General features: G+C 44.1%; 1 protein-coding gene across 2 annotated transcripts in view; it reads right to left on the bottom strand.

Moving 5' to 3' along the window:
* The window catches only part of LOC112251528 (transient receptor potential cation channel subfamily M member 4), an 88,639-nt gene that overhangs the window by 45,523 nt on the left and 18,191 nt on the right, over nt 1-24,925 (bottom strand). The gene's annotated exons all lie outside the window — the stretch shown is intronic.

Here is a 24,925-nt window from a genome sequence, read left to right as displayed (position 1 = left end):
GATGTACACTCTGTACATGAGCTGGGTAGCCATTTGATTAGCTGTTCAGGAGTCTTATGGCTTGGTTGTAGAAGCTGTTAAGAAGAACCTAAAGTTGGCGCTGATGTGAGCCATGACCAGCCTTTCAAAGCATTTCATGGCTACAGACGTGAGTGGTATGGGTCGGCAGTCATTTAGGCAGATTACCTTAGTGTTCTTGGGCACAGGGACTACGGTGGTCTGCTTGAAACATGTTGGTATTACAGACACACAGGGAGAGATTGAAAATGTCAGTGAAGACACTTGCCAGTTGGTCAGTGCATGCTCGGAGTACATGTCCTGGTAATCCGTCTGGCCCTGCGGCCTTGTGAATGTTGACATGTTTAAAGGTCTTACTCACATCGGCTGCAGAGAGCGTGATCACACAGTCATCCGAAACAACTGATGCTCTCATGCATGTATCAGTGATACTTGCCTCGAAGCGAGTATAGAAGTTATTTAGCTCGTCTGGTAGGCTCGTGTCACTGGGCAGCTCTCGGCTCTGCTTCCCTTTGTTATATTTTTTTATCGCTTTGGTGCAATTTTCACAACTCTTAGAAAAAACTCAAGAGATCATCAAAAATGTGTTTAAAAACTCGAAACACATTAACACACAAAATCATACAGTCACTTTTGAACCCAATTTAAACAGTTTCATCTAGAAATACATGTTTCACATTGCAATAAATGTTCAAATAAAATATGGTCCTTTCACAATGCAATGCTCACATTACTTTTGATATGAGTCTTTTCTCTTACTTAATCCAACTGCTTTTAAATTATTATCACCTAAACCTTTTGTAAACCTATTAATTTTACATGTAAACTAGTTTGCCTAATATTGATTTTGAGAACTTCATAATTCAAATCTGTCTGTTAAAAAAAAAATCATACACACGAAATATACACTCAAATGTACTACTATGATGATTTTGTCCCCCAGGTGCATAAACAGTTATATTCCCTGCGATTTCAATGAGAACCTATTGCCAAATGCTTAGGACAGGCTTGATGCAAACTTGTGTCTGCTAAATATTATGTTTCTTAAATGTCTTTCAATTGATTACATGGTGAAAGATTCCTTCAATGATCACACTTTTAATCACACATGAAAAGGAAATTATGGGCATTTGATGTTTAGAACATTTTTATGGTTGGTGCAAGTGTATTTATTGGATAATGTGAAAACAGTGTAAGGTTCTGTAATTTACAGTGCTGTAGATTACATTAAAAGGGCAATTATTAAACATGTATTTAATATTTTTTGCTATTGGATTAACTGGTTATTAAAATAACTAAATTGCGAAGATATCATTATGTTATGTTTTGGTGATTAAACCAATGTAGTCACTATATTTCACAGTAAACATACAGTTGAAGTCGGAAGTTTACATGCACATAGGTTGGAGTCATTAAAACTTGTTTTTCAACCACTCCACAAATTTCTTGTTAACAAACTATAGTTTTGGCAAGTCAGTTAGGACATCTACTTTGTGCATGACACAAGTCATTTTTCCAACAATTTACAGACAGATTATTTCACTTATAATTCACTGTAGCACAATTCCAGTGGGTCAGAAGTTTACATACAGTAAGTTGACTGTGCCTTTAAACAGCTTGGAAAATTCCAGAAAATTATGTCATGGCTTTAAAAGCCTCTGATAGGCTAATGGACATCATTTGAGTAAATTGGAGGTGTACCTGTGGATGTATTTCAAGGCCTACCTTCAAACTCAGTGCCTCCTTGCTTGACATTATGGGAAAATCAAAAGAAATCAGCCAAGACCTCAGAAAAATAATTGTAGTCCCCCACAAGTCTGGTTCATCCTTGGGAGCAATTTCCAAATGCCTGAAGGTACCACGTTCATCTGTACAAACAATAGCACGCAAGCATAAACACCATGGGACCACATAGCCATCATACCGCTCAGGAAGGAGATGCATTCTGTCTCCTAGAGATTAATGTACCTTGGTGCGAAAAATGTAAATCAATCCCAGAACAACAGCAAAGGACCTTGTGAAGATGCTTGAGGAAACGGGCACAAAAGTATCTGTAACCACAGTAAAACGAGTCCTACGTCGACATAACCTGAAAGGCCACTCCCAACCGTGAAGCACGGGGGTGACAGCATCATGTTGTGGGGGTGCTTTGCTACATGAGGGACTGGTGCACTTCACAAAATAGATGGTGTCATGAGGGAGGAAAATGATGTGGATATATTGAAGCAACATCTCAAGACATCAGTCAGGAAGTTCAAGCTTGGTCACAAATGGGTCTTCCAAATGGACAATGACCCCAAGCATACTTCCAAAGTTGTGTCAAAATGGCTTAAGGACAACAAAGTCAAGGTATTGGAGTGGCCATCACAAAGCCCTGACCTCAATCCTATAGAAAATTTGTGGGCAGAACTGAAAAAGCGTGTGCGAGCAAGGAGGCCTACAAACCTGACTCAGTTACACCAGCTCTGTAAGGAGGAATGGGCCAAAATTTACCCAATTTATTGTGGGATGCTTGTGGAAGGCTACCCGAAACATTTGACCCAAGTTAAACAATTTAAATGCAATGCTACCAAATACTAATTGAGTGTATGTAAACTTCTGACCCACTGGGAATATGATGAAAGAAATAAAAGTTGAAATAAATCACTCTCTACTATTATTCTGACATTTCACATTCATCAAATAAAGTGGTGATTTTTACGAGGATTAAATGTCAGGAAGTGTGAAAAACTGAGTTTAAATGTATTTGGCTAAGGTGTATGTAAACTTCCGACTTCAACTGTATATGTTGGATCAATGGTTGTGTGGTGAAAGATGTCTCCAAACAAAATGAATGCACAAAGAAAGGTTTTGAATGCAAAACTGGATGCATTACCAGTTTAGAATTTGTATAGAAAATTCCCCACATACTTGTGAAAATAGCACCAAACTGCAGTAAATGTGGGGAATACCTAAGTAGTGTGTGTGTGTGTGTGTGTGTGTGTGTGTGTGTGTGTGTGTCTACTGAACACACGTTATTGTACGAGGGCTGCTAGGGATTTATGGGTCATCTAAGGACTTTAACTGAGTGCACAAAACATTAGGAACATTTTCCTAATATTGAGTTGCATCCCGTTTTGCCCTCAATTTGTCGAGGCATGGACTCTGGAAGGTGTTGAAAGCGTTCCACAAGGATGCTGGCCCATGTTGACTCCAATGCTTCCCACAGTTGTGTCAATTTGGCTGGATGTCCTTTGGGTGGTGGACCATTCTTGATCCACACGGGAAAATGTTGAGCGTGAAAAACCATGCAGTTCTTGACACAATCTAACCGGTGTGCCTGGCACCTACTACCATACCCTGTTCAAAGGTGCTTAAATCTTCTGTCTTGCCCACTCACCTTCTGAATGGCACACATACACAATAAATGTCTCAATTTTTTAAAATCCTTCTTTAACCCGTCTCCTCCCCTTCATCTACACTGACTGAAGTGGATTTAACAAGTGACATCAATAAGGGATCATAGCTTTCACCTGAATTCACCTGGTCAGTCTGTCATGGAAAAAGCAGATGTTCCTAATGTTTTGTACACTCAGTAACAGAGTACTTATGACAGAGATCATAAGATACAGAGGTAGAAAGAGGAAAAAAGGGGGGAGAGATTTCAAAATATCAATTTTGGTCGAGTTGCGTTGTTTCCCCCATACAGCTGTGGAAGTCGAGTGTGTCCCTACAGTACAAGACACATCCTGCGCAGTACAGCTTGTAGAAGAAACGGCTCGCATAAAATGGAATATAACGTTGCAGATTAAGTTCAGAATGGCACAATTTAATGTGTACAACACCTAAAGACCTACATCACTATACTGAGACCAGGTCTGTTTCTAGAAGGACGCATTTGTGTGTTTTTGGAGCATGTCTTTTGCGTGCCCTGATACAGCACAACAAGCAATGACAAAGTGAATTGCGGCTGCGGTAAGTTTCTCAAAAGTAAGTGTAGTGGGACATTTTTTGTGTCCTCGGTGTTTCTGCAAATGCTTGACGACATGTAGCGTGTTGTTTCCTGATTATTGTGTTAGGATGTTCTGTGACTGCTCTCAGGGAGAGGACTGATAGAAGAACAGAAAGAAGGGAACATATTGTTACTTTGGCCCAACGCCTAGAAACTATGTGTGCAAGGTCATGATCAGCCTATTGCGCCCTAAGAGCAGAGACACCTAGTTTGGGCATGAGTATAAAGACACCCCTTCAGAGGTTCTGACAGACTTATACTTTGAGAATTAAGTTGGTTGTAACCTCTCCGGCCGTGATAATAAAGACATGCTAATTTAGCTTTGACTTGGAGTCCTTAGTGGTAACTTCCACTACATAAGCCAAATCACAAAAAAAAGTGTCTGGATCCTTCTATAACATGTCATTTACATCAAAACAAGAGATTTACTTCAGAAATAGGAAAATTCTCCTTTAACACCTGAGTCCTAAACTGCCCTCCCAGCACGAGGGAATAAAGATGCAAGGAATTTTGCAGGTTATTCCAAACAAGAGGGGGGGAAGGGCAGTAAAACTAAAGGAGGATTTTACCAAAATTGGTCAAGACAAGAGGGACCTCCATTATTTTAATCTGAATAACTCGGACGAAACAAATTAAGAGAACATCTTGTTTATGACACAGCTAACACCAACGGCAAAATATCGCCCTGCTGCAATCCGTCAACTATTTATTCGAACAGGTTTGATTTGGCTGTCTTTTGACATCCGAAAATAGGCTGTTGACCAATATAAATTGTTATTCGCGCATGGCCACTGACAGGTCTGTGGGTTCGTTGTGTCAATGAACGAATGCATTTTTCACTGCCAGTTTTTTACATTTGAAATTCATCAGTGCAGCAATGTATCAACTTAGCCAATGTGATCACATCACACCAGAGCTACATGTTGCTCTCGCCATTCAAACTTCCCCGCTAGTTCATTGCCACAGTTGTAGTCTATTTCATAGCCTTTCAGCAAGCAAGAGGACCGATTGATGCTTCTCTCCCTGAATAGGCCTAGGCATATTCTTTGTTTTTTATTGCTCAAAATAAGTTTAAAACTACACTGAACAAAAATATAAAGACAACATGTAAAGTGTTTCATGAGCTGAAATAAATGATCCCAGGCATTTTTCATATGCACAAAAAGCTTATTTCTCTCACATTTGGTTTACATTCATGTTACTGAGCATTTCTCCTTCGCCAAGATCATCTATCCACCTGACAGGTGTGGCATATCAAGAAGCTGATTAAACAGTATGACAAGTGCACCTTGTGCTGGGGACAATAAAAGGCCACCCAAAAATGTGGAGTTTTGTCACTGTCATGCCCTGACCTTAGATATCTCTGTTTTCTATATATTTTGGTTAGGTCAGGGTGTGACTAGGGTAGGTACTTTAGGGTTTTTGTATGTCTAGGGTTTTCGTACTTCTAGGGGTTTTGTATGTCTATGTTGGCCTGATATGGTTCCCAATCAGAGACAGCTGTTTATCGTTGTCTCTGATTGGGGATCATATTTAGGCAGCCCGTTTTCCCATTTTCTAGTGTGGGATCTTGTCTACAGTTAGGTGCCTGTATTGCACACTAGTAGCTTCACGGTTTGTTTGATTGTTTGTTGTTTTGTTGAGTTTCAGTTCATTAAAAATATGTAGAACTCTATTCACGCTGCGTCTTGGTCTCACTCATACGACAAGCGTGACAGAAGATCCCACCACAAATGACCAAGCAGCGTGTACAGGAGGAGTGGACTTGGGAGGAGATCCTAGACACAGGCTGGGGAGTATTGCCGTCCGAGGGAGGAAATTGAGGCAGCGAAAGCGGAACGGCGACGTTCCGAGGAGTATTACCAACGAGGCAAGCACGAGAGGCAGCCCCAAAATATTTTTTGGGGGGGCATATGGGGAGATTGGCGGAGGTAGGGTTTAGACCTGAGCCAACTCCTCGTGCTTACCGTGGGAAGCTTGTGACTGGTCAGGCACCGTGTTATGCAGTGATGCGCACAGTGTCTCCAGTGTGCATTCATAGCCCGGTGCGCTCTATTCCAGCACCTCGCATTTGCCGCGCTAGAGTGGGCATCCAGCCAGGACGGGTTGCGCCGGCTCAGCGCTCCTGGTCTCCAGTACACCTCTTCGGACCAGGATATCCTGTGCCGGCTCTACGTACTGTATCGCCAGTACACCTTCACAGCCCAGTGCGTCCTGTGCCAGCGCCCCGCACACATCGAGATAAAGTGAGGATCCAGCCAGGACGCATTGTGCCAGCTCTACGCTCCAGGTCTCCAGTGCGCCTCCACAGTCCAGTACGTCCTATGCCTCCTCTCCGCACTCACCCTGAGGTGCGTGTCATCAGCCCGGTGCCACCTATACCGGTTCCACGCATCAGGGTTCCAGTGTGCCTCCACAGTCCAGTAAGTCCTGTGCCTCGTCTCCACACTCACCCTGAGGTGCGTGTCATCAGCCCGGTGCCACCTGTACCGGTCTGACGCATCAGGTCTCCAGTGCGCATCCACAGTCCAGTACTTCCTGTGCCTCCTCTCCGCACTCACCCTGAGGTGCGTGTCATCAGCCCGGTGCCACCTATACCGGTTCCATGCATCAGGGTTCCAGTGTGCCTCCACAATCCAGTAAGTCCTGTGCCTCCTCTCCGCACTCACCCTGAGGTGCGTGTCATCAGCCCGGTGCCACCTGTACCGGTCCCACGCATCAGACCTCCAGTGCGCCTCCACAGTCCAGAGCTTCCGGCGACAGTTCTCAGTCCAGAGGTTCCAGCGACAGTTCCCAGTCCAGAGCTTCCGGCGACAGTTCCCAGTCCAGAGTTTCTGGCGACAGTTCCCAGTCCAGAGCTTCCGGCGACAGTTCCCAGTCCAGAGCTTCCGGCGACAGTTCCCAGTCCAGAGTTTCCGGCGACAGTTCCCAGTCCAGAGTTTCCGGCGATGTTTCACAGTCCGGACAATCACACAACGCCACAGACAGTCACAGTCACACAACGCCACAGATTTCTGAAGTTTTGAGGGAGCGTGCAATTGGCATGCTGACTGCAGGAATAGCCACCGGAGCTGTTGAAATATAATTAAATGTTCATTTCTCTACCATAAGCCACCTCCAACGTTGTTTTAGAAAATTTGGCAATACGTCCAACCAGCCTCACATCCGTAGACCACTTGTAATCATGCCAGTCCAGAACCTCCACAGCTGATGAAACTGGGTTTGCACTACCAAAGAATTTCTGCACAAACTCTGATAAACCATCTCAGGGAAGCTCATCTGTGTGCTAGTCGTCCTCACCAGGGTCTTAACCTGATTGCAGTTCAGTGTCGCAACCAACTTCAGTGGGCAAATTCTCACCTTCGATGGCCACTGGCATGCTGGAGAAGTGAGCTCTTCGCGGATGAATCCCGGTTGCAACTGTAATGGCAGGCATAAACAGGCATAAACTATGGACCACGAACACAATTGCGTTTTATTGATGGCAATTTGAATGCACAGAGATACCGTGCTGAGATCCTGAGGCTCTTTGTCGCGCCATTCACCCGCCACCATAACCTCATCTGGGCTCCCAAGTGGCGCAGCACCTCAGTGCTAGAGGTATCACTACATACCCTGGTTCGATTCCAGGCTTTCCAGCACCTCCTCCCAGCTGCCCACTGCACTGAGGCTAGGTAACACGGTCACCACCGATAAATCCATGATTATCGAAAACTTCAATAAGCATTTCTCAACGGCTGGCCATGCCTTCCGCCTGGCTACTCCAACCTCGGCCAACAGCTCTGCCCCCCCGGCAGCTCCTCGCCCAAGCCTCTCCAGGTTCTCCTTTACCCAAATCCAGATAGCAGATGTTCTGAAAGAGCTGCAAAACCTGGACCCGTACAAATCAGCTGGGCTTGACAATCTGGACCCCTATTTCTGAAACTTTCCGCCGCCATTGTCGCAACCCCTATTACCAGCCTGTTCAACCTCTCTTTCATATCGTCTGAGATCCCCAAGGATTGGAAAGCTGCCGCAGTCATCCCCTCTTCAAAGGGGAGACACCCTGGACCCAAACTGTTACAGACCTATATCCATCCTGCCCTGCCTATCTAAGGTCTTCGAAAGCCAAGTCAACAAACAGGTCACTGACCATCTCGAATCCCACCGTACCTTCTCCGCTGTGCAATCTGGTTTCCGAGCCGGTCACGGGTGCACCTCAGCAACACTCAAGGTACTAAACGATATCATAACCGCCATCGATAAAAGACAGTACTGTGCAGCCGTCTTCATTGACCTTGCCAAGGCTTTCGACTCTGTCAATCACCATATTCTTATCGGCAGACTCAGTAGCCTCGGTTTTTCGGATGACTGCCTTGCCTGGTTCACCAATTACTTTGCAGACAGAGTTCAGTGTGTCAAATCGGAGGGCATGCTGTCCGGTCCTCTGGCAGTCTCTATGGGGGTGCCACAGGGTTCAATTCTCGGGCCGACTCTTTTCTCTGTATATATCAATGACGTTGCTCTTGCTGCGGGCGATCCACCTCTACGCAGACGACACCATTCTATATACTTTCGGCCCGTCATTGGACACTGTGCTATCCAACCTCCAATCAAGCTTCAATGCCATACAACACTCCTTCCGTGGCCTCCAACTGCTCTTAAATGCTAGTAAAACCAAATGCATGCTTTTCAACCGATCGCTGCCTGCACCCGCATGCCCGACTAGCATCACCACCCTGGATGGTTCCGACCTTGAATATGTGGACATCTATAAGTACCTAGGTGTCTGGCTAGACTGCAAACTCTCCTTCCAGACTCATATCAAACATCTCCAATCGAAAATCAAATCAAGAGTCGGCTTTCTATTCCGTAACAAAGCCTCCTTCACTCACGCCGCCAAGCTTACCCTAGTAAAACTGACTATCCTTCCGATCCTCGACTTCGGCGATGTCATCTACAAAATGGCTTCCAACACTCTACTCAGCAAACTGGATGCAGTCTATCACAGTGCCATCCGTTTTGTCACTAAAGCACCTTATACCACCCACCACTGCGACCTGTATGCTCTAGTCGGCTGGCCCTCATTACATATTCGTCGCCAGACCCACTGGCTCCAGGTCATCTACAAGTCCATGCTAGGTAAAGCTCCGCCTTATCTCAGTTCACTGGTCACGATGGCAACACCCATCCGTAGCACGCGCTCCAGCAGGTGTATCTCACTGATCATCCCTAAAGCCAACACCTCATTTGGCCGCCTTTCGTTCCAGTACTCTGCTGCCTGTGACTGGAACGAATTGCAAAATCGCTGAAGTTGGAGACTTTTATCTCCCTCACCAACTTCAAACATCAGCTATCTGAGCAGCTAACCGATCGCTGCTGCTGTACATAGTCTATTGGTAAATAGCCCACCCATTTTCACCTACCTCATCCCCATACTGTTTTTATTTATTTACTTGCTCTTTTGCACACCAATATCTCTACCTGTACATGACCATCTGATCATTTATCACTCCAGTGTTAATCTGCAAAATTGTAATTATTCGCCTACCTCCTCATGCCTTTTGCACACATTGTATATAGACTCCCCCTTTGTTTTCTACTGTGTTATTGACTTGTTAATTGTTTATTCCATGTGTAACTCTGTGTTGTCTGCTCACACTGCTATGCTTTATCTTGGCCAGGTCGCAGTTGCAAATGAGAACTTGTTCTCAACTGGCCTACCTGGTTAAATAAAGGTGAAAAAAAAAAAAAAAAAAAAAAAAAGGCTGTATTATAACCGGCTGTGATTGGGAGTCCCATAGGGCGGTGCACAATTGACCAAGCGCCGTCTGGGTTAGGGTTTGGCCAGGGTAGGCCGTCATTGTAAATAAGAATGTGTTCTTAACTGACTTGCCTAGTTAAATAAAGGTTTTTAAAAAAGTTTCCGCCTGATAATGCATGGCCCCATGTCGCAAGAATCTGTACACAACTCCTGGAAGCTGAAAATGTCACAGTTCCTCCATGGCCTGCATACTCACCAGACAAGGCACTACAGAGGGTAGTGTGTACGGCCCAGTACATCACTGGGGCCAAGCTTCCTACCATCCAGGACCTCTATACCGGGCGGTGTCAGAGGAAGGCCCTAAAAATTGTCAAAGACTTCAGCCACCGTAGTCATAGACTGTTCTCTCTGCTACTGCACGGCAAGCGGTACCGGAGCACCAAGTCTAGGTCCAAGAGGCTTCTAAACAGCTTCTACCCCCAAGCCATAAGACTCCTGAAAATCTAATCAAATGGCCACCCAGACTATTTGCATTCAAGATGGCCACCTCCCCCCTTTACGCTGCTGATACTCTCTGTTGTTATTATCTATGCATAGTCACTTTAATAACTCTACCTAAACTCAACAAAAAGAGAAACGTGATCTCACAGTCAACTGCGTTTATTTTCAGCAAACTTAACGTGTAAATATTTGTATGAACATAACAAGATTCAACAACTGAGACATAAACTGAACAAGTTCCACAGACATGTGACTAACAGAAATGGAATAACGTGTCCCTGAACAAAGGGGGGGGGGGTCAAAATCAAAAGTAACAGTCAGTATCTCCAGAGTACTGGTCTCGGTGTAACGCTCATTCCTTCTATGATAAACGCGAATCTGACCATCACCCCTGGTGAGACAAAACCGCGAGTCGTCAGTGAAGAGCACTTTTTCCCAGTCCTGTCTGGTCCAGCGACGGTGGGTTTGTGCCCATAGGCGACGTTGTTGCCGGTGATTTCTGGTGAGGACCTGTCTTACAACAGACCTACAAGCCCTTAGTCCAGCCTCTCTCAGCCTATTGCAGACTGTCTGAGCACTGATGGAGAGATTGTGCGTTCCTGTTGTAAGCCGGGCAGTTGTTGTTGCCATCCTGTACCTGTCCCGCAGGTGTGATGTTCAGATGTACCGATCCTGTGCAGGTGTTGTTACACATGGTCTGCCACTGCGAGGATGATCAGCTGTCCTGTCTCACTGTAGCACTGTCTTAGGTGTCTCACAGTACGGACATTGCAATTTATTGCCCTGGCCACATCTGCAGTCCTCATGCCTCCTTGCAGCATGCCTAAGGCACGTTCATGCAGATGAGCAGGGACCCTGGGCATCTTTCTTTTGGTGTTTTTCAGAGTCAGTAGAAAGGTCTCTTTAGTGTCCTAAGATTTCATAACTGTGACCTTAAGCCAAATTTCTTCAGCCTCCTGAAGTTGAAGAGGCGCTGTTGTGCTGTCATTTAGTTCTGTTACCTTTGCCTTCTTGGGTACAGGAACAACGGTGGCCATCTTGAAGCATGTGGGGAGAGCAGACTGGGATAGGGTGAGATTGGATATGTCTGTAAACACACCAGCCAGCTGGTCTGTGCATGCTTTGAGGATGCAGCTAGGGATGTCATCTGAGCCGGCAGCCTTGCGAGGGTTAACACATTTAAATGTCTTACTCATGTTGGCCATGGAGAAGGAGAGCCCACAGTCCTTGGTAGCGGGCCGCGTCGGTGTCACTGTATTATCCTCAAAGCGGGCAGAAGAAGGTGTTAAGTTTGTCTGGAAGCAAGACGTCGGTGTCCGTGACGTGGTTGGTTTTCTTTTTGTAGTCCGTGATTGTCTGTAGACCCTGCCACATACGTCGAGTGTCTGAGCCGTTGAATTGCGACTCCACTTTGTCTCTGTACTGACATTTCGCATGTTTGATTGCCTTGCGGAGGGAATAACTACACTGTTTGTATTCGGCTGTAATCTCAGTCACCTTCCTATGGTTAAATGCGGTGGTTCGCGCTTTCAGTTTTGCGCGTATGCTGCCATCCATCCACGGTTTCTGGTTAGGGTAGGTTTTACTGGTCACAGTGGATACAACATCTCCTATGCACTTCCTTATAAACTCACTCACAGAATCAGCGTATACGTCGATATTATTCTTCGAGGTTACCCGGAACATGTACCAGTCCGCGTAATCAAAACAATCTTGAAGGGTGGATTCAGATTGTTCAGACCAGCGTTGAACTCTGGAGCAGTGGAAACACGTTCTCTGGAGTGATAAATCACGCTTCACCATTTGGCAGTCCGACGGCACGAATCTGGATTTGGTGGATGCCAGGAGAAAGCTACCTGCCCCAATGCATAGCGCCAACTGTAAAGTTTGGTGGAGTAGAAATAATGGTCTGGGGCTGTTTTTCATGGTTCAGGCTAGGCCCCTTATTTCCACGAAGGGAAATCTTAACACTACAGCATACAATTACATTCTAGACGATTCTGTGCTGCCAACTTTGTGGCAACAGTTTAAGGAAGGCCCTTTCCTGTTTCAGCATGACAATGCCCCCATGCACAAAGCGAGGTCCACACACGCACTCTCTCTCTCTCTCCATGCAAATATTGAGCCAGTGCACTCAAGCACCACTATTCAACAGAGTACATTAGAGATAGAGACAGGAAAGGCAAATGAGAGGACAAGCTAAAAGGTGTCACAAGACAAGTGTAATACCTTCTCTTTCACTGTCTTTCTATTTGATCTCTTGAACGGACTCTTCTCCAGCCTTCAATTATCTCTCCTTTGTTTATTTTTCTCGGATCAATGGCAGTTGTGCATATTGCATACAGATATTGGATCTTAATTTGAGCCAGTTTCCAACAGCAGGAAGATAATCCTGAGACAACAGGAAATGTAAAATATTATGTGGATTATAATTAATGGCCATTTTTGTAGGGATGATAAAAACAATTCAAAGGGAAAATCAAGTTTGCCATTTCAAAGTGGTATTTACAAACTTTTTAAACCTTTCTAAACCTTTTTAAACCTTGAATACACTACCAATTTTATATTTCCTGCATTGCATGAAAGTCATCCGGCAACAGAGTGATCAAATTAAGATCCTACCACTGTACCAGCATGTGGGCTATCATGCCTGATCTTTTTTGACAGACTATGGTATTATTTTAATTCTTAAGTTTAGTTTGTTAGAGGCTTCCATACGTTTATATGTCAAGAGGGCAGAGGGGCCTACAAGTCATGTTTTTTTACCACTTTGTTTGCCGGACAGTTCCTGCTGCTGTGCAGCTTAAATGAGTGGCGTGTCCTACCCCTCTTGTCCTGAGAATGATGGACTAGCCTGCTCTGGCGGCTTGAGACGCGCATGTCATAGGAGCGGTCTGTATTTACAACAACACTGACGGTCATTCTTCCGCCATTGCCACTCATAATATAGTTCAACATCGACACATAAATACAATAAAGTCATACAAAATCTGGTTTAAGAACATAACCGTAGGCCTGTACCTAGGGCTAGGCCTGTAGGCATTTACCTAGCAGAAGACTACACAGATGGTCTGTAAGTAACTGTCACAATGATTGATAATTCACCAAATAAATAAAACAAACAAGTAAGCTAAGTTACAACAAGTTTACAACAGACAACTGGACATAAATGTTCTTGCAATGTCCCATGAAATATGTCTATAACATTAACATTGGATTTTATGAGAACATGGTTACCATGTTCTGGGTAAGTTTTGTTTGACATTAAGAGAATGTTATCCTAATTCTACCAAGGCCCACATCCCCATCATTTGCATGAAGAAAAGACAGAGATATAGGGGACGTAGGTCGGGGTGCCTTGTAAGGATCCGACGATGAGTGTGTAATCTGCCTCTACCATCAGTCCTTTTAGCCAACGTGCAATCATTGGATAATAAAATGGATGAGCTCCGATCAAGACTATCATATCAGCAGGACATTAAAAACTGTAATCTCTTATGTTTCACAGAGTCTTGGCTGAACGACGACATGGATAAAATACAGCTGGCTGGGTTTTCGGCGCATCGGCAAGATAGAACAGCTGCCTGTAAGACAAAGGGTGGTGGTCTGTATCTATTTGTAAATAACAGCTGGTGCACAAAATCTAATATTAGGGAAGTCTCAAGGCTTTGCTCGCCTGAAGTAGAGTATCTCATGATACGCTGTAGACCACACTATTTACCAAGAGAGTTATTCGTAGCTGTCTATTTACCACCACAAACCGATGCTGGCCGCACTCAACGAGCTGTATAAGGCCATAAGCAAACAAGAAAATGTTCATCCAGAAGCGGCGCTCCTTGTTGCCGGGGATTTTAATGCAGGCAAACTGAAATCAGTTTTAGCAAATTTCTACCAGCATGTTATAAGAGCAACCAGAGGATAAAAAAACTCTAGACCACCTTTACTCCACACACAGAAAAGCATACAAAGCTCTCCCTCGCCCTCCATTTGGCTGACCATATCTCTATCCTCCTGATTCTTGCAAGCGAAAACTAAAGCAGGAAGTACCATATTCTTATCGGCAGACTCAGTAGCCTCGGTTTTTCGGATGACTGCCTTGCGTGGTTCACCAATTACTTTGCAGACAGAGTTCAGTGTGTCAAATCGGAGGGCATGCTGTCCGGTCCTCTGGCAGTCTCTGTGGGGGTGCCACAGGGTTCAATCCTCGGGCCGACTCTTTTCTCTGTATATATCAATGATGTTGCTCTTGCTGCGGGCGATTCCCTGATCCACCTCTACGCAGACGACACCATTCTATATACTTCCGGCCCGTCCTTGGACACTGTGCCATCTAACCTCCAAACGAGCTTCAATGCCATACAACACTCCTTCCGTGGCCTCCAACTGCTCTTAAACGCTAGTAAAACCAAATGCATGCTTTTCGTTCGCTGCCTGCACCCGCACGCCTGACCAGCATCACCACCCTGGATGGTTCCGACCTTGAATATGTGGACATCTATAAGTACCTAGGTGTCTGGCTAGACTGTAAACTCTCCTTCCAGACTCATATCAAACACCTCCAATCGAAAATCAAATCAAGAGTCGGCTTTCTATTCCGCAACAAAGCCTCCTTCACTCACGCTGCCAAACTTACCCTAGTAAAACTGACTATCCTACCAATCCTCGACTTCGGCGATGTCATCTACAAAATTGCTTCCAACACTCTACTCAGCAAACTGGATGCAGTTTATCACAGTGCCATCCGTTTTGTCACTAAAGGACCTTATACCACCCACCACTGCGACTTTTATGCTCTAGTCGGCTGGCCCTCGCTACATATTCGTCGCCAGACCCACTGGCTCCAGGTCATCTACAAGTCCATGCTAGGTAAAGCTCCGCCTTATCTCAGTTCACTGGTCACGATGGCAACACCCATCCGTAGCACGCGCTCCAGCAGGTGTATCTCACTGATCATCCCTAAAGCCAACACCTTATTTGGCCGCCTTTCGTTCCAGTTCTCTGCTGCCTGTGACTGGAACGAATTGCAAAAATCGCTGAAGTTGGAGACTTTTATCTCCCTCACCAACTTCAAACATCTGCTATCTGAGCAGCTAACCGATCGCTGCAGCTGTACATAGTCTATCGGTAAATAGCCCACCCATTTTTACCTACCTCATCCCCATACTGTTTTTATTTATTTACTTTTCTGCTCTTTTGCACACCAATCTCTACCTGTACATGACCATCTGATCATTTATCACTCCAGTGTTAATCTGCAAAATTGTAATTATTCGCCTACCTCCTCATGCCTTTTGCACACAATGTATATAGACTCTCTTTTTTCTACTGTGTTATTGACTTGTTAATTGTTTACTCCATGTGTAACTCTGTGTTGTCTGTTCACACTGCTATGCTTTATCTTGGCCAGGTCGCAGTTGCAAATGAGAACTTGTTCTCAACTAGCCTACCTGGTTAAATAAAGGTGAAATAAAAAAAATGAACAATTTAAAACCAGTGACTCGCTCCATACGGAAGTGGTCAGACGACGCAGATGCTAAGCTACAGGACTGTTTTGCAAGCACAAACTGGAATATGTTCATGGGATTCTTCCGATGGCATTGAGGAGTACACCACATCAGTCACTGGCTTCATCAATAAGTACATTGATGCATCCCAACAGGGAACGTACGTGAAGTCTGAAGTTCAAATACACCTTAGCCAAATACATTTAAACTCAGTTTTTCACAATTCCTGACATTTAATCCTAGTAAAAATTCCCTGTCATAGGTCAGATAAGATCACCACTTTATTTTAAGAATGTGAAATGTCAGAATAATAGTAGAGAGAATGATTGATTTCTTTCATCACATTCCCAGTGGGTCAGACGTTTACATACACTCAATTAGTATTTGGTAGCATTGCCTTTAAATGGTTTAACTTGGGTCACTTTGGAAGTATGCTTGTGGTCATTGTCCATTTGGAAGATCCATTTGCTACCAAGCTTGAACTTCCTGACTGATGTCTTGAGATGTTGCTTCAACATATCCACATAATTTTCCTCCCCCATGATGCCCTCTATTTTGTGAAGTGCACCAGTACCCCCTGCAGCAAAGCACCCCCACAACATGATACTGCCACCCCCGTGCTTCACGGTTGGGATGGTGTTCTTTGGCTTGCAAGCCTCCCCCTTTTTCCTCCAAACATAACAATGGTCATTATGGCCAAACAGTTCAATTGTTTTCATCAGACCAGAGGACATTTCTCCAAAAAGTACAATCTTTGTCCCGATTGTGCAGTTGCAAACCGTAGTCTGGCTTTTTTATGGCGGTTTTGGAGCAGTGGCCTCTCCTTGCTGAGCGGCCTTTCAGATTATGTCACTATAGGACTCGTTTACTGTGGATATAGATACTTTTGTACCTGTTTCCTCCAGCATCTTCACAAGGTTCTTTGCTGTTGTTCTGAGATTGATTTGCACTTTTCACACCAAAGTACGTTCATCTCAAGGAGACAGAACACGTCTCCTTCCTGAGCGGTATGATGGCTGCATGGCCCCATGGTGTTAATACTTGCGTACTATTTTTTTTGTACAGATGAACGTGGTACATTCAGGCGTTTGGAAATTGCTCCCAAGGATGAACCAGACGTGCAGAGGTCTACAATTATTTTTCTGAGGTCTTGGCTGATTTATTTTGATTTTCCCATGTCATGCAAAGAGGCACTGAGTTTGAAGGTAGGCCTTGAAATACATCCACAGGTACACCTACAATTGACTCAAATTATGTCAATTATCCTATCAGAAGCTTCTAAAGCCATGACATTTTCTGGAATTTTCCAAGCTGTTTAAAGGCACAGTAAACTTAGTGTATGTAAACTTCTGACCCACTGGAATTGTGATACAGTGAATAAGTGAAATAATCTGTCCGTAAACAATTGTTGGAAAAATTACTTGTGTCATGCATAAAGTAGATGTCCTAACCAACTTGCCAAAACAATAGTTTGTTAACAAGAAATTTGTGGAGTTGTTGAAAAACAAGTTTTAATGACTCCAACCTATGTGCATGTAAACTTCCGACTTCAACTGTACATACTCCCACCAGAAGCCATGGATTACAGGCAACATCCTCACTGAGCTAAAGGGTAGAGCTGCAGCTTTCAAGGAGCGGGACACTAACCCAGACACTTATAAAAAATCCTGCTATGCCCTACAACAAACCATCAGAGGCAAAGTGTCAAGACAGGATTAAGATTTAATCATACCACACAGGCTCCGACACTCGTTGGATGTGGCAGGATTTGCAAACTATTACGGACTGCAAAGGGAAGCACAGCCGCGAGCGAGCTGCCCAGTGACATGAGCCTACCAGACGAGCTAAATTACTTTTATGCTCGCTTCGAGGCAAGCAACACTGAAGCATGCATGCATGAGAGCATCAGCTGTTCCTGATGACTGTGTGCTCACGCTCTCCGTAACCGATGTGAGTAAGACCTTTAAATAGGGCAACATTCACAAGGCCACAGGGGCAGAGGGATTACCTGAACGTGTACTCTGAGCATGCGCTGTCCAACTGGCAAGTGTCTTCACTGACATTTTCTACCTCTCCCTGACCGAGTCTGTAATACCAACCAGCAGACCACCATAGTCTCTGTGCCAAAAACTACAAGGTAACCTGCCTAAATGACTAAATGTACCCATGAAATGCTTTGAAATGCTTGTCATGGCTCACATCAACACAATTATCCCACAAACCCTAGACCCACTCCAATTTGCATACCAGCCCAACAGATCCAAAGATGATGCAATCTCAATTGCACTCCACACTACCCTTTCCCAGCTGGACAAAAGAACACCTACGTGAGAATGGTATTCAATGACTACAGCTCAGCATTCAACACCATAGTGCCCTCAAAGCTCATCACTAAGCTAAAGACCCTGGAACTAAACACCTCCCTCTGCAACTGGATTCTAGACTTCTTGACAGCCGCCCCCAGGTGGTGACGGTAGGTAACAACACACCTGCCACGCTAATCCTCAACACGGGGGCCACTCAGGGGTGCGTGCTCAGTCCCTTTCTGTACTCGCTGATCAATCAAATGTATTTAATAAAGCCATTCTTACAAAATTCTGTACAGAAACCCAGCCTAAAACCCCAAACAGCAAGCAATGCAGGTGTAGAAGCATGGTGGCTAGGAAAAACTCCCTAGAAAGGCCAGAACCTAGGAAGAAACTTAGAGAGGAACCAGGCTATTGAGGGGTGGCCAGTCCTCTTCTGGCTGTGCGGGTTATAACAGAACATGGCCAAGAGGTTCAAATGTTCATAGATGATTAGCAGGGTCAAATAATAGTAATCACAGAGGTTGTAGAGGGTGCAAAAGGTCAGCACCTCAGAAGTAAATGTCAGTTGGCTTTTCATAGCTGATCATTCAGAGTATCTCTACCGCTCCTGCGGTCTCCAGAGAATTGAAAACAGCAGGTTTGGGACAAGGCAGCACATCCGGTGAACAGGTCAGGGTTCCATAGCCGCAGGCAGAACAGTTGAAACTGGAGCAGCAGCACGACCAGGTGGACTGGGGAGGGGACAGCAAGGAGTCATCAGGTCATCAGGTAGTCCTGAGGCATGGTCCTAGGGCTCAGGTCCTTCTCCGAGAGAGAGAGAGAGAGAGAGAGAGAGAGAGAGAGATTGTGCTTTCATGGCAAAGCACAACTCCAACACCATCATTAAGTTTGCCGACGACACAACAGTGGTAGGCCTGATCACCCGACAACGATGATACAGCCTATAAGGAGGGGGTCAGAGACCTGGCAGTGTGGTGCCAGGATAACAACCTCTCCCTCAACGTGATCAAGACAAAGGAGATGATTGTGGACGACAGAAAAAGGAGGATCGAGCACACCCCCATTCTCATAGACGGGGCTGTAGTGGAGCAGGTTGAGAGCTTCAAGTTCCTTGGTGTCCACATCACCAAACAACTATCATGGTCCAAACACACAATCATGGTCCAAACTCCCCCTCAGGAGACTGAAGATATTTGTCATGGGTCCTCAGATCCTCAAAAAGTTCTACAGCTGCACCATCGAGAGCATCTTGACTTGTTGCATCACCGCCCAGAATGACAACTGCTCGGCCTCCAACCGCAAGGCACTACAGAGGGTAGTGCGTAAGACCCAGTACGTCAATGCGGCCAAGCTTCCTGCCATCCAGGATCTCTATACCAGGCGGTATCACATTGCCAAAGACTCCAGCCACCCTAGTCATAAGACTGTTCTCTCTGCTACCGCACGGCAAGCGGTACCGGAGCGCCAAGTCTAGGTCCAAAAGGCTTCTTAACAGCTTCTACCACCAAGCCATATGACTCCTGAACAGCTGGCTACCCAGACTATTTGCATTGTCCCCCCACCACCGCTGCTGCTACTCTCTGTTTATTATCTATGCATAGTCACTTTACATCTACCCCCTTGTAGATGTACCTCAATTACCTTGACTAACCTGTGCCCCCACACATTGACTCTGTACTGGTAGCCCATGTACATAGCCTCGCTACTGTTATTTTATTGTTGCTCTTTTATTTTATTTTATTTTTTTCACTTCAGTTTATTTTAGTAAATACTTCCTTAACACTTGTTTTTCTTAAAACTGCATTGTTGGTTAAGGGCTTGTAAAGTAAGTAATTCACTGTAAGGTGACCTGCTGTATTCTGCACATGTGACAAATAAAATGTTATTTTGTTACTCTAACTTATGGAAAACTGGACACTCAAACATCAGGGGGACATTACAGGTAAAATTACAAAAACATTCTCTTTCCCTAGAATTGTTAGCTGGGTAGTCTGGTTGGAAAGTTTCAAAGTGGGCACACTTTCCTATAGGATATCAATCTTCCAACTAGTCTGTTGTTTTTGACAATTGATGACCATCCACTTGTTCCATATAGCTGAGTAAACCCACTTGGGTCAAGCTGCCACAGCAGGGTACTGCAATGTTAACCCTAAATGTTTTTGTTTATTTTGTTTATTTTATCAGGGAGTCATACTGAGACCAAGGTCTCTTTCACAAACAGCCCTGAATTACATGAATTACTGAAAATATACACATCAAAATATAAACACAAAATGCAAGCATAAAGAAAAACATGGTCATAAACAAACACATTTATCAGTAATAAGGTCCTCAATCAGCTTTCTATCAGTTACCCCAGAGGCACCAGGTCATCAAATTTAAGAACATTTTGAAGATTGTTCCACATTTAAAGGTGCAAGAAAACTAAAACCTTATTTACCTAACTCAGTGGAAACCAAAGGAATTTCCAGAGTCCGCCATCCCTAAGTGGTAACTCGTGTCTAAAGTTTGATGTTAGGTGCAGTGGGACTTTTTAAAATGCGACATCAAAGAGGGCCAAACAACATTCTGGTAGGAAATGCTGGTCTCAGGTATGGGCGGTAAGTAGCCTAGCGGTTCAGCCTGTTGGGCCAGTACCCAAAAGGTTGCTGGTTTGAATCCCGTAGATGATAAATCTATATGTCCTTGAGCAAGACACGTAACCTTAATTGCTCTGGATAAGAGCTTCTACTAAAATGAGTGATGAGTACTAAAATTGTTGCCAGTAATAAAGGGCAGTGCGCTATGATACACTGCATCTAACAGCTTTAATGAAGTGGCAGCTGCGTTCATTAAGATGATGTTAGGAAAGCCTTTGAAATCGTAGTTAGTGATCAACATTATCGAAAACATTTGACAGGTCAATGACGAGGGCAGCACTATGTTGCCTTTTATCCATTCAGTGAACCACATCATTAATAACTAAAGGATGCAACAGAGATAGTGGCATGACCTGGTCTAAAACCAGACTGATGTACATGTATAATACATTTCAAAGATAAGAAATGTAATCTTTCGGGATAAACGTTTATTATATTATAGAAGTAACACTATACCGCTGCTTTCAGTTAAACATTTAACACTGAATCACTTGGTGAGTAGCCTACTGTATCATTTACGCGCACGATTTTGGCATGCACTACCCAAAATGACACAGGCTTATAACATGTGGAATTGAGTGATAGTTGAGTAACTCACACGTGTTTATAATAGATGAGCCAAACCTGATCTTTCTCGGATTTTCTTGTTTCCCTTCTCCCTCTGCCTCCTTCATGCTCTTTATCCGTGTCGTTCATTACACACTCTATCCCCTCTCTGCCCTTCTCCGGCAAGCGGCTAAAATAATTCTCGAATAGGTCCGAAGTCGATACAGAAACAGCTAAAACCCCATTTTGAAGTTTTGAGGTTCACTGCTGGATGTGCACTGCAGACAGAGCGATGTAAAACTATTTGGAGTAGCTGCCTCCGGCTGCGCTGCGTTCTGCCCACAACCAGTCACAAGGATCTATCTCAAGAAGTGTACATAGCTCGCTGGTGCTGTGAATAGATAGACCTATAGCCGAGCCCATCTGCAAGGAAGATGTACAGTATGTTCGAGGCACGGTGTAGAAATGGTAGGGCCTATGATATAGAGCAGGGGAATGGGAGGAGGCCAAAGGGTTAAGCCTACTTGGGAAGGGAGGGCATGCAGGAAAGAATGTCCAGTGTCCGGCCTCCGGGGCGTTTTGAGTGCATTGCCTCGAGGATTCTGTTTTTCCTATCTTTGGAACAACAATCATAAACAAATAAACCTTTGTTTAACATTGTTTGTGGTGTTCAATCATGGCGCAACAATTTTCTAGGGAAGTCCTGGGATATACCTCGGGACAGTAAGTAACAGTGTGTCGCCAACGTCACCCAGCATAAAAGCAACAATTCATGTCATTTGGGATGTTTGATTGCGTTTTCTCATAGGTCAATTGACAAAGTAGCCTAGTTTTGAATGACATTAGGCTACCCATCATGTCCAGAAAGCATAAATTGATTCCAGGATCATACATTAATAAATTATAAAGTGTGAATTATTTGGATGAATCCTTTAGACTGTTGCCATTTGAATTTGGCCAATGTATTAAACACATACTTAATTATAATTCGGTTTATAGGATATTTGAAAACTAATCTGCAAACTGTAGTGTTCTGTAGAGCTTAGACCGACATTGGAGAGAAGACAACTTTTTTCTCACACCAACACATCAATGTTAATTGATTTTAGAAGGGATTTGGCAAACTGGAATCATGAATCAGCATTGAAACTGCAGTAGGCCTCCAACTGGGCACAAGCTGGTTGAATCAACATTGTTTCAATGTAATTTGTCAACTTATTGTGACGTGGAATCTACTTGGAAATTAAACTGGATTTGAAAAAAGTAGTCAACCCTTTGGAATTACTTCGTTTTGAGGGTGGAATTTCAACCAAAGGATTATGCCATTGTTGTAACCAGTGGCGACCCATCATTCTGGTCAGGTGGGGCTTTTGCCTGTTTTGGATGTTATTTTGGCATTAATACGTGTCACATATCAGTTTGCAAACAATGTAAAGAAATATATATAATTGAGTTATTAAAGCTGGTGTTTCAGCCTAGCTCAGTGCTTTCTGTGGTGGTGGGGCAGCCAGCGGAAAATACGAAGCGTAAGGGTTGGTCATGTTCTCTAGTTGCGCCATGATTGGCTCAGTGTTCTGTCACTCATGGGGGACACTACGCCACTGCAAAATCTACTGGGAGAACTCGGAAATTCAAGCCCCTTGGGTGCTGCCATAGATTTACATTAGATGTGCCCATCCAAGAAGGCTCAAGGTCATTGGCCACAGATAAAATGGCAAATCACGTTATATCTACCAAAGCTTTGATGGGACTGATCATGTCAACATCATACCTTCAAAATATTAGCTAGCAAGCTAGACAAGTAGTCATCATCATGAATCAAGTCGACAATCTACTGGCAAATCTTTTTCAATGCAGTAGTTGTTATATGAAGATAAATTATAGATCAAACGTATCGGTTCTCACAGTCCATTGGACATAAACATTACACAACAAGTTGGAAATCGCAAATTCAATAATGAGTGGGTTGGAAGGAATCCGTGTCTATCCCCTTCCTGCTATTCAGTGGAGTGGGTATGTGGTCCAAGTCTGAGTTTAAGGGTCTCTTTTCCAAGCTTAAAAGGATAAACATTCACATAAAAAGTTCCATACATTGGCCATGCAACATGATTTCTGCTGCTTTCAAAACAACTGGAAACTCAGGACTAGGACATCTCAGACTTCAGTGAGTTCAAGACAACTGGGAACTTGTGAAAAAAACAAGCTTTGACTGGGAAAATATGTTTTGAACGGTCATCCAACTAGGAATTCCAAGTCCAGAATTCGGGCCACTTCCTAGAGCTTCGACCAGAAGATCACTGACGTCATGATTTAACCTGGTTTTTTTCATCAAAGTCTGGCATTCTCTGGATTTATGGTGCTTTCAAGTTTGATGACAAAATCGGACCACAAGAAGAACCGCCGCACCATTTTCCTGTTCAAGTGAGCACAGAACAACAAGGTGAGTCCAAAAATGTCTTGTATGTTGCTGCATAATGATGTAATATGCCAGGGAGATATGGATACTGTAGCTAAGAAAGTAATACTAAGTGTGTGTTGTGCAGTAGCCCATGTGCCTCACCCTAATAATTTGGTCCCTTTCCCCTTCGTAACTTAGCCTACTGTTCTGACGTGGTGGTGCACATGTAGCCTATAGCCTGTTTTAGAGAAATGTAATCATTGAATATTGTAAGAGCTTTCATTGCTTCAGTCTGGTTTTAGACCCCATCATAGCACTGAGACTGCACTTGTGAAGGTGGTAAATTACCTTTTAATGGCGTCAGACCGAGGCTCTGCATCTATCCTCGTGCTCCTAGACCTTAAGTGCTGCTTTTGATACCATCGATCACCACATTCTTTTGGAGAGATTGGAAACCCAAAATTGGTCTACATGGACAAGTTCTGGCCTGGTTTAGATCTTACCTGTCAGAAAGATATCAGTTAGTCTCTGTGAATGATTTGTCCTCTGACAAATCAACAGTAAATGTCAGTGTTCCTCAAGGTTCTGTTTTAGGACCACTATTGTTTTCACTATATATTTGACCTCTTGGGGATGTCAATCGAAAACATAATGTTAACTTTCACTGCTATGCGGATGACACACAGCTGTACATTTCAATTAAACATGGTGAAGCCCCAAAATTGCCCTCACTGGAAGCCTGTGTTTCAGACATACAGAAGTGGATGGCTGCAAATGTTCTACTTTTAAACTCGGACAAAACAGAGATGCTTGTTCTAGGTCCCAAGAAACAAAGAGATCTTCTGTTGAATCTGACAATTAATCTTAATGGTTGTACAGTCGTCTCAAATACAACTGTGAAGGACCTCGGCGTTACTCTGGACCCTGATCTATCTTTTGAGGAACATATCAAGACTGTTACGAAGGAAAGCTTTTTCCCATTTAAGTAACATTGCAAAAATCTGAAATGTTCTGTCCAAAAATGATGCGGAAAAATTAATCCATGCTTGTGTTACTTCTAGGTGAGACTACTGCAATGTTCTACTTTCCGGCTACCCGGATAAAGCACCAAATTAACGTCAGTTAATGCTAAATATGGCCGCTAGAATCCTGACCAGAACTAAAAATTTGATCATATTACTCCAGTGCTAGCCTCCCTAAACTGGCTTCCTGTTAAGGCAAGGGCTGATTTCAAGGTTTTACTGCTGACCTACAAAGCATTACATGGGCTTGCTCC

The sequence above is a fragment of the Oncorhynchus tshawytscha genome, linkage group LG09, assembly GCF_018296145.1.
Source record: "Oncorhynchus tshawytscha isolate Ot180627B linkage group LG09, Otsh_v2.0, whole genome shotgun sequence".
Classification (NCBI taxonomy): domain Eukaryota; kingdom Metazoa; phylum Chordata; class Actinopteri; order Salmoniformes; family Salmonidae; genus Oncorhynchus; species Oncorhynchus tshawytscha.
Note: the sequence above shows the minus strand (reverse complement) of the source record. Positions and strands in the feature narration are given on the sequence as shown.